At 32.1% G+C, this 10,628-nt stretch overlaps 1 long non-coding RNA gene across 1 annotated transcript; it reads right to left on the minus strand.

The window, feature by feature from the left end:
• Nucleotides 1–1,556: 1,556 nt before the first annotated feature.
• On the minus strand, nucleotides 1,557–2,676 carry LOC110009861 (uncharacterized). Its single transcript, XR_002284735.3, has 2 exons — nucleotides 1,946–2,676; nucleotides 1,557–1,840 (listed from the first exon to the last, which is right to left on the minus strand). It is a non-coding gene; the product is annotated as an uncharacterized LOC110009861 (long non-coding RNA).
• Nucleotides 2,677–10,628: the final 7,952 nt, after the last annotated feature.

Here is a 10,628-nt window from a genome sequence, read left to right on the forward strand (position 1 = left end):
TTTTACTATCAAAACTTTAATTTTGTGGCCAAATTTATAAAAACGACAACGATTACTATAAAACGAAATGAAAAAGTTAGTTGATAACTTGTTCCTTGAAACATGCGTTTGAGAATATTTATATCTACGACTTTTTTTGATTATTAAACTTCAATCTTAAAACAAACACATACACTCCAAGGGCTTTCTAGTCCTTTTAACTTGGCTTGCATCCCAAAGTTATTATTTAAAGTAAAATTCTCTATATAAAATATATACCCAAAAAGGAAATTTTCTCTAAATAAAAAGAACGGGGGAGTATATAAATACTTATGCTCTCAATAAGCAAAGAGTCATTTTTACTCAAAATGTCAAATCTCATCATGGTATCAGGGCTTGCTTCCTCTCTCTCTCCTCAAACCAAAGGAAAACGATTACTTAGTTTTGTTTGATATTTTCCTCTACTTTCCTGTGTTTTCCATCATTTTCTTCCTTTGTTAAATTAATAGTTCATGGTTTTTTCATTAGTTTTTTCCAAATTTTTTCAAGTTCCTTTCTCAACTTTCGTTTTCTCTCTATTTCATTCTTTTCAACTAATTTGTTCCTTCCATATATCTTGTGAGAAAATAAATTAAAGTCATCATCGTCATTCCAAATCAAAGGTTAGTTTTCTTCATCATTTTCTTTCTCCATTGAACATCAATTCTTCATCAAATTTTTTCTAAATTCAGGTTTTTTTCTCAATTCTTTTATTTTGTTTACTTTCTTTACTCTCTCTATTTCGTTCTTTTCAATTCGATTTAATGATTCTTAAGTTTCTGGTTGATTTTACTAGAATTTCTACTTTCATTCTAGATTTGTTATAGAATTTACCTTGATTGATCTATCTTTGAGATTGTTCTCTTAGATTTCTCACATGTGCTTCTATTTGAGGTTTATAGGTCGATTTCGATTTTAGGGTTTTTTTAAACCCTCTTACCATTGGTTCTAGGGTTTCAACCCTCTTGCCATTGATCTGTGCTTAGATTCAATAGAATCAAGCACTACCTTAATTGATTACTTGATTTGTGGAGTGTTTCCACTTTGATTACCTCTAAATTTGTTTACCATTGAATGTTGAATGTTGATAGTGAACCTTGTTCTTACGTTTTCATCTTTATTCTCTCCTTTCATGTTTAACTCAAGATCTTCTCATTCAGTATCGCTTTCTTCTTTTCATCTTTACTTAATACATCAGTAAAGCTTAAAAAAAAATACCTTAGGTTTTAAGATTTGGTGTCCTAGTGTTTTTGCGTTGTTGCATCTGGATATTGCAAAAACAAGAAAAACTAAAATGGAGGTTTTTGATGAACTGATACCTTATGGTTAATAGTTGCTTAATTCACATTCCTATGTCAAAGATGTGATTGTCCCATTTGGTTATACTGTTGCCGGTACCATATTGGTGTTGGTGATGATGCCCAATCTTTTTGAGGATGTGTCATAGATATGCTGCTTCGATTTCAACTTCTACTATGGATCACGAAGATTAGTGAACTGGTTTTCAAGCATGTGTTGCAGAAAATACGCGGGTTAGGTTCAAATACAGATAAGCAGTACGAGTGCAATGGAAATAATAATAACCCACAGATCAATACTTTTCCCTCTTTGTGCGAATCAAAATGAGCAACAACAATAAACTAAGGCAATACCAATAATAATAGCCAAGCAAAATAACAGATAAACACCAACGCACGACACATCAATTTTTACATGGAAAATCCTCCAAGGATAAGGAAAAACCATGGGCCGTAGTCCACTTCAAAATCCTCCATTAATAACTTAACGGGCTACACAGAGTTCCTTCTAGATCAACTAGAGGCTACACAAATATCATCAAGGCGTACCCTTGGTTAATAAAAATATAATCATCACCAAAACGGTGGATATCAATAACAAATACAAGAGACAGAGTGGTAGATCTCACCAGTTGAGAGAGCCAAACCAAGAATCAAATCCATTCACCTTCTAGAGCTTGGTGAATAGAGCAACATATCATAATTTCTTCAAGATCGGGTAAGGATCGACCGTCCGATCGAGGGAATCAAATTTACTGCTTCGTTTTCTTTTCTTTCTCTCGCATCACTCTCTCTTGTTCCTTTTTTTTCTTGTTTTTTTGCGGCGTCACCTCAATCAAGCACACACACACCCTCTGCCTTTGTTTTTTTTTTTCTTGTTTTCCTGGTATCATAATTTCTTGCACACAAAGCACATGCCCCTTATTTATTTATTTATTTATTTATATATTATAATATAAATATATTATATTATAAAACATATGAGGCGGTGCCCACTTGAATGGGACCACACGCCAACAGCTTGGTGTTCCAGTTTCATTTTTACAGATGCGGCCTTGAAGGATTCAGATATTCACATCCTTTACTATTGGTTGTTGGGGGCGATGATTCCAACAGTTTAAGCGCAAGTCAGGATCAATGTCGTCCTTGTGGGTTAGTAAGAAAGAATAATACTGAGTCCCAGTTTGGAAGCTATATCAATTCTTTCACATTTGTTCCGTTTTACTCCCCTAAATCTCATAGTTGTGTGCATATTCTGAGATTTCGCTCAGTTGTACGTATGGTTCGATATGGCCCTCGGTTCGTAACTGTTGGCCTTGCAACTCAAATATATTGTATTGATCTTGTCACTCGTGAGGTTAAATTCAGTGTTCTTACCTATCCTCCAACTACAGCTCTTACTCCTAGGCATGGCCGGTTCAATGAACCGCCGGTTTCAGTTCATTGAACCGCCGGTTCGAGATGTTTAAAATTTAAATCGGAACCGACCCTTGAACCTCCGGTTCTGGTCCGGTTCCGGTTCCGGCACGGTTCAGCACGGTTCCGGCGAACCGACGGTTCAAATTACGGTTCCGATTCGGTTCCGGCATTACGCAAATTTTTAAAAAAATAATAAAATTTTGATTCCGAATTCATGAATAAATAATAATTTTAAAATGTTTAAATTTTATTAACTAAATAAATTATTATAAAATTTTAAAACAAAAACTTCTATTAATTTTGAACTATTATTACATTAAATTTACAAATTTTGCTAACTCACTGATATAGAAAATTATAATTTTTTATTTTGGGCTTGAATTAAATTAAAATTGAAAAATTTTAATTTAATTGCCTACGTATCCTCTTGAAAATTAGAGAAAATCAAAGCCCACATACTTCTTTTTTTTTATTAAATTGGAAAATAACCTCCCAATTATTACAATTAATTTTAGTCATCAGTGCCACTAGTCCCCGTTAATGAGTCAGAATCATCATCGTCGCTTGAATTTTGCTGGTCTTGAGTTCTCAACGCCGCTCTAGTCCAATCATCAACACACTCTTGCATTTCACATTATTTGGCGATAATCTTGACCATGTTGGATCTAAAATTTGTCCATCCGCACTAAAAGCTTGTTCCACTGCAACAGTAAAAATTGGACAAGCAAGTATATCTTTTGCAATTGAAGCTAAGACTGGAAAGCGATTTGCATGCTTTTTTCACCAACCCAAAATATCAAATTTAGTTGGGTCTTCATCCGCATCATCACCTAAAAACTCAAAATCTGTGCTAATATATGTCTCAATTTCTGTGTATGAATGTGGAGAGCCTCCCTTGATTTTTTTGAAACATTTTGCATGAACGTAAATTGTGTAGAATGAAATTTAGTGGATTGTATAGTTTGTGGATTTGATACTTGAGGAAGGGGAGATACTAATTTAGAATACTCATCATACAATTGACGAACATACCTTAAAACATTATTAGTAAGAGAAAAATAATCTGCCTCAATATTAAAAGATCCATAATAAAGACGAAAAAATTCTTGTAATGCAACTAATTTAAATCTAGGACAAAGAAAAAATGCAACTAAATTTAAATCCGGAATTTCAGTATAATATTTTAACCTTTTAGTTTTCATCATGAATATACATATTCTTGTAAATCATCATCATTTTCATTTTCAATTATGGCACTACTTATGGCCAAACAATAAAATGGAAATAAATGGGAGGTAGGATAATAAACACCACTAAAAATCTCGTACAATTTTCAAAAACTTGCAAAATATCTAATATTTTTTTACAAATAGTCCAATTGGTTGGATAAAGTTGAAAATGTGATGCATGTAATTGCACAAATGAAGAAAGAATATCTTTATATTCATAAGACTCATTTAACATTTTATAAGTTGAATTCCACCTTGTAGGAATATCTCTTGAAAATTTTTTATATTTTTTTCCTATAGAGTGACAAAAATTTTTAAATTCTTTTTTAACATATCCATGTGTCCATAAATGATTTAAAGCATTTTTTATTGGACGTAAAAATACATTTAATGTTGTTAATGCATCTTGAACACATAAATTTAAAATATGACATGCACATCTAGTGTGAAAAAACTGTCCACCAAATTTAGGTTGACAAAGAGTTTTTAATTCATTTATTGATGCGGTATTTGCACTGGCATTATCAAAACTAATTGTAAAAATTTTTTTAGTCAAACCATATTTTTTTAAAATAATATTTAACATGGTAAAAATATTATGCGCGGTGTGAGAGTCATCAAAAACTCTAAGTGCAATAATTCTTTTTTCAAGTTTCCATTCATTATCAATCCAATGGGATGTAACACCCATATAAGAATGAGTTTGCCAAGCATCACACCAAATATCACAACAAATGGCAATTTTACCATTAAAATTTGCAAATTTCTTTTTCTTTTAAATAAATAGATAAAATAGTCATTTTAAGTGTATTCCTAGGTATCTTTTTTGCTAAAGGATTTAATGCTTTTTTACAATAGTTATTAAATCCAATTTTTTCACCAAATGAAAAAGATACTCGTTCCATATAAACCATTTTAGTCATTTCAATTTTATTAGTTTCATCACTATATTTAAATAGAGGAGTGTTAGGATCACCATACCTTGATGACGATAATTGAGTTTGAGTTACATTCATTCCTACCTCACTTGGATGATGTGATTTTAAATGCCTATTGAGAGTGCCATATCCTTCTCCAAGCTTGAATGCATATTCTTTTTTGCAATAATTACATCGAACCGCATTGATTTCTCCATTATCTTGAACAATTTTTGCAAAGTGCTTCTTGAAAATATCTGATTTTGGTGGTTTACCTATTGAAATATTAGGAGGTATTGCTTCTTGTGGTGAAAAATCAATCAATGGATCATTTGAATTAATTTCTTCCACGCTTTGAGCAACTCGCTTTCCCTTGGAGCTTTGTGAATTGTGTGCCATAATTTTAAATGGAATTATAGAAAAAAAATGAATAAATGGAATATGAAATTAATGGAATTTAGAATTGGATGTATGAAAATAAAGCAATATTAAGAAGAGGAGAGATAGAATATAATTGGTTGTGAAAAAAAAAAATAATCAACTCATCATATTTATACATATTTTTCATTTATGTAGTTTTCCAAATTGTCCCTTATAACAGAAAAAAAACAATTATATTTTTGGATAATTTAGTAAATTATAATAAATAAATAAATAATTGATTAAATTATAATAAAACAATTATAGCTGTTTGAACTTTGAACCTTGTGTAAATTGTATAGTTCATTTGTAAAAAGAAAAAAAATAGGTATTTGTAAAAAAAAAAAAGTTCAAACGGCTAATTAAGTGAAATGATGATGTTTTTTTCACTACTAAACCTTTTTTTTTTTACCAATTAAGTGAAATGATGATGTTTTTTTTCACTACTTTTTATAAATTAAGTATTATTGCAAAAAATAATTTTGTTTGTAAATCGGGTTCGAACCGGACCGAAACCGCCGGTTTCGGGCCGGTTCAGGTTCATTTTTTAACACTCACATGAACCTTAACCGGCTCTTGAACCGCCGGTTCCGTTCAAAATTTTGAACCGCTGGTTTCGGTCTGGTTTCGGTTCGTCTACAGTACGGTTCGGTTCCGGTTAGAACCGAACCGGTGGCCATGCCTACTTACTCCTATTGTTGCCTTTTGGATTGGAAAGAAAGTTGAGAAGTTAAAGATTTCTCTCTACGGAAATTTGCAGGTTTCATTTTTCTTTTCTCATTGTATATAGAGAAAGAACATTGAAAATTAGAAAAAAAAAAGATTGTACATATGTAGAACTTGTACATAATAGGTTTATCTACAAGCAAGTTGAGCATTGGCACGCTCAACTTGAAAGGGGTGTGTTAGTGTTGTGGGTCCCTCCGACATGTGGGACCTACACGCTTTGAATGAAAGAAAAAAAAAAGCGAAGAATGGAAAACGTGATAGGACCCACACGTAGTTGAAAAAGGAAAGAAGGAAATGAGAGATTTCTTTGGTAGGTTACCTGTATTTCGGTGGACGCGTAATTAACGCGTCCACCCTCTCCTATAAATAGGAGATGGCTCAGCCATCTCAATACACACACCGAACGAAGAGAGAAAATGTAGTGAGAGAGTGTTACCGTTTTAGGATGGGTTCCTAAAACGAGGGAGAGAAAAATAGTGAGGATTATTAGGGTGTTTTTGGGAAACACTGTGAGTGCCACTATTTTGTATTACTCTCTTTGTAAGCCTACTATTTTTAATAGTGGAAGAATTATTCGGTTTTTGTTCCGTGGACGTAGCCCTAACAGTTAAAGGGTGAACCACGTAAATCTGTGTGTCATATTTCTATTTTCCGCTGTGTTATTATTCTCGTAATTTTATTGTCGGGCCCTAACAAGTGGTATCAGAGCTGATGCCCAAACACTAGTACCAGAGCTTGGTTCCTAACAAGTGGTATCAGAGCCTGGTTTACCGGATCCGTGGATATATTTTGAAAATAAATATACCACGACGACGAGAAAATTACGCCGAGTCCATTGGTGCAGTCCGTTCGGAAAGACGTTATAGAATCGACTTAGTGATGAATAGTAAAATAGTAACTCGCGGTTGATGGTGAATAGTTACTATTGGCATTACTGTTGTTGAGCCCTGTTAAGCCCAGCACTATTACGTATAGTACTATTCACGAATACAGGTACTATTCACATATAGTACTATTTACGTGTACTGTTACTGTTCATACATACAGTTACTATTCGAGTATACTATTACTATTCACAGTCACTATTCACGTATACTACTGTTCACGTATACGGTTTATGTTGATGATGATATCCTGCACAAGTCAAAATGGACAAGCAAAATGATCAGTCTAAATGGCGGGAATTATCATATATGGAGAAATGAGATATTTCTTTATGGTAATCAGTATGCATTTGCCCGTGTTTAGTTGAACTAAACCGGAAGACAAGACTGATGAGGAATGGGCTTTTAAGCATGCGTCCAAATCTCAGTTGGTAGATTTGATGATGAAGGTTTCTGTAGCACCTTCAGAAATGGTCAGTGGAAGCTCTCAAAAGGTTCATTTGTGGTAGCTAAAGACCGGAAAAAGATCTGCAGGTGGTGCCTTGTGTCGAAAGTCTTCCCGACAAGAGGAGGTCGGGCGGCGTGTCCCGCAAAGTTATAGCGGCGGTACAAGATGGTGGGCAGATCTAATAGATTATAGCTGCCGGGATGATGATGGCTAACGTCCCCACTTGAGTGTGCAGGGGGAGATTTATCGTAGCAGTCAAGATTACAGAAGTGTGTTGCTCTGTCAACAACTGAGGCAGAAGGAGAAGTTCGAGCTGTGTGTCAAAGCAGCAGGAATGAAGAGTCCCACCATGTTGTCGGGAGGGGGAGAATTGTTGTGGGTCCCTCCGACATGTGGGACCTACACGCTTTGAATGAAAGAAAAAAAAAAGCGAAGAATGGAAAACGTGATAGGACCCACACGTAGTTGAAAAAGGAAAGAAGGAAATGAGAGATTTCTTTGGTAGGTTACCTGTATTTCGGTGGACGCGTAATTAACGCGTCCACCCTCTCCTATAAATAGGAGATGGCTCAGCCATCTCAATACACACACCGAACGAAGAGAGAAAATGTAGTGAGAGAGTGTTACCGTTTTAGGATGGGTTCCTAAAACGAGGGAGAGAAAAATAGTGAGGATTATTAGGGTGTTTTTGGGAAACACTGTGAGTGCCACTATTTTGTATTACTCTCTTTGTAAGCCTACTATTTTTAATAGTGGAAGAATTATTCGGTTTTTGTTCCGTGGACGTAGCCCTAACAGTTAAAGGGTGAACCACGTAAATCTGTGTGTCATATTTCTATTTTCCGCTGTGTTATTATTCTCGTAATTTTATTGTCGGGCCCTAACAAGTGGTATCAGAGCTGATGCCCAAACACTAGTACCAGAGCTTGGTTCCTAACAGTTAGGATTATTAGATAGGGAAAGATTTATCTTGTACATAAATAATTCTACTCTCAATAAACAATTTAAGAGTCATTTTTACCCAAAATACCAAAACTACCATCAATTCTGAACATGTCCATTCAAATTGTGGTTAGTTTTATAGTAATTGTTAAAAAAAGAATCTGAGTCTCGGTTCAAATTTTGCCTTTCGAGATCATGAACCCATCATCTCTAGCATCAAATTGTATATTCTTAAATTCCTCAATAAGTTAGTAATTGGTATCTATTTTTACTTGAACCCATTGCAAACACTGAAAAAAAGAAATTTTCATAATTTTTAATTTTCTCCATCCGTTTTTATTTGTCATATTTTAGAAGTTGTTTTGTTTAAAATATTCGTCGCTTTGAGAAGACTAAGGAGTGTTAATTAATTTTTTAATTTTACTTTTACTTCTATTTAACGCCATAATTATTATTATAATTTTCTAAAACCTATCGTAATACATATCTCTTTCTCTAGTTTAATATAATTGTACATTAATTTTGAGAGAATTATTGATATTATAGTAATTAGATGAAATAAAAGGTAATTTAGTCAAATTAAAAGATATTTCAATATGTTTTTTCTATAATTACCTTCTTAATTACCATGTTAGATGAGAAATTAAGGAGTAACATTTTATTCTATTTTCTAAAAAAAAAAAAAAAAGTTTCAACTTTTCTAACAACATTAGCTCTCTCTCTTTTCTCTCTAGTTTTCTAATCATAGTTTTAGTTTGAGGCTGCCATTGTTTATCAGCGGTAGCCCCTACCTTATACTTTCTTTTGTTTCTTTCGCTTCACATTCTTTTGTTTTAATCTTTTTTTGATTTAATAAACTCAGATTGGTTTAATTTGTCTTTTTTGTTTTGTTGTTGGTTGTCTCCGTATTTGGAGTTTTTTGGTTCTTTGTTAGGGTAGTACCTTCTTTATGAGAGTTTATTACTAAATAAAACTATGATATTTGATTTTATTTGGTTGGAGACTTTATATCTTAATTTGCATGTATGAATCTTCGATCGATGAAGCCTGGTGCGGCCTGTTCCTCCATCGATGCTATTGACACATAGCGGTGAAAACTCATCTGTATTCGTCATATGTTGCAAATTATTGAAAAAACAATCCAGTTATAGATGATTCAGATAAGTTAGTATTTTAATGTTCGAATCGAGTAACAGATTAGTTGCTACTATGAAGATTTATATCTTTTGTCAAGATCAACTCTAAACAGAAAGACATAATATTATATTTTTTTAGTTTTAGTTTCATTATTCAAAAGGATGTGAATTCCTTTGTTTCGTTAAAAGATCAGTGAACTCTATTAATTACTAATAGTAAAGTTTTGGTCTATATCCTTATTTGTAATTCTTGATATTATTATTAATGAATTATATTTTTTTAAAAAATATTTTATTCTATTTTCTTACCTTTGAAGTGAGTTTTTGTTCATCCTTTCTGAGTTGAGGTAGGTATGAGATCATAGAATTTTATTAATGGAATATCCATAAACAAATTTTCATATTAATTAGTATTTTTAATATTAAATATAATTCTATTTGTAAATTTCTATATCTTTAATTGTCTAAATCATTAAAAAAAATCATAAATTTTGCAGGTAGTTTTAACTGTATTTTAAATCCAATTTTCTTCTCCTAGTATCCTGAACTTTAATTTTAGTTACAATAATATTCTAATTTCAAATTGTACCTAATTTAATGAATAAAATATTATTTTCATTGGAACTACATAGTCAAGTTTATCAAAAACTCACCATTTAACAACACACTAACTAATATTGATTAGAAATTTTTTTTTTAATTCCTAAAAAGGCAAGTAAAATAATAAATTTTAGTTAGTTATAAGCATAGAATATTAATAATTTTTTGTTTTGTCATTTTTTAAGCATAGAATTTTAGTTAGGGTTTAATGAAATTATACTTAAGTTAGATCTCTTATTTTTATGTGTTTTATTTATTATGGTATAATTTTATTTTTAGGGAATCATTATCTATTTTTAAGGTGAATATATTATTTTTTTATTTTAATATTGGGTACAATTTGAAATTAGAGTGCTATTGTAATTAAAGTTGAAATTCAGGGTACTAGGAGAAGAAAGTTGACTTTATAATACAATAAAAACTAGCCCGCAAATTTGGGAATTTTTTAATGGTTTAGTCATTTTTAATCTAACATTGGTAGTTTATAATTTATTTGCAAGTTTTATTAAATTTGTAGGATTCGAATACATTATAATGAATTTAAATCGCACCAATAATAAAAAATTTTAGAAGATTATTCCCGTACAT

Source organism: Jatropha curcas, chromosome 1 (genome assembly GCF_041381405.1).
Source record: "Jatropha curcas cultivar XTBG-Jc1 chromosome 1, XTBG_Jcur_1.0, whole genome shotgun sequence".
Lineage (NCBI taxonomy): Eukaryota > Viridiplantae > Streptophyta > Magnoliopsida > Malpighiales > Euphorbiaceae > Jatropha > Jatropha curcas.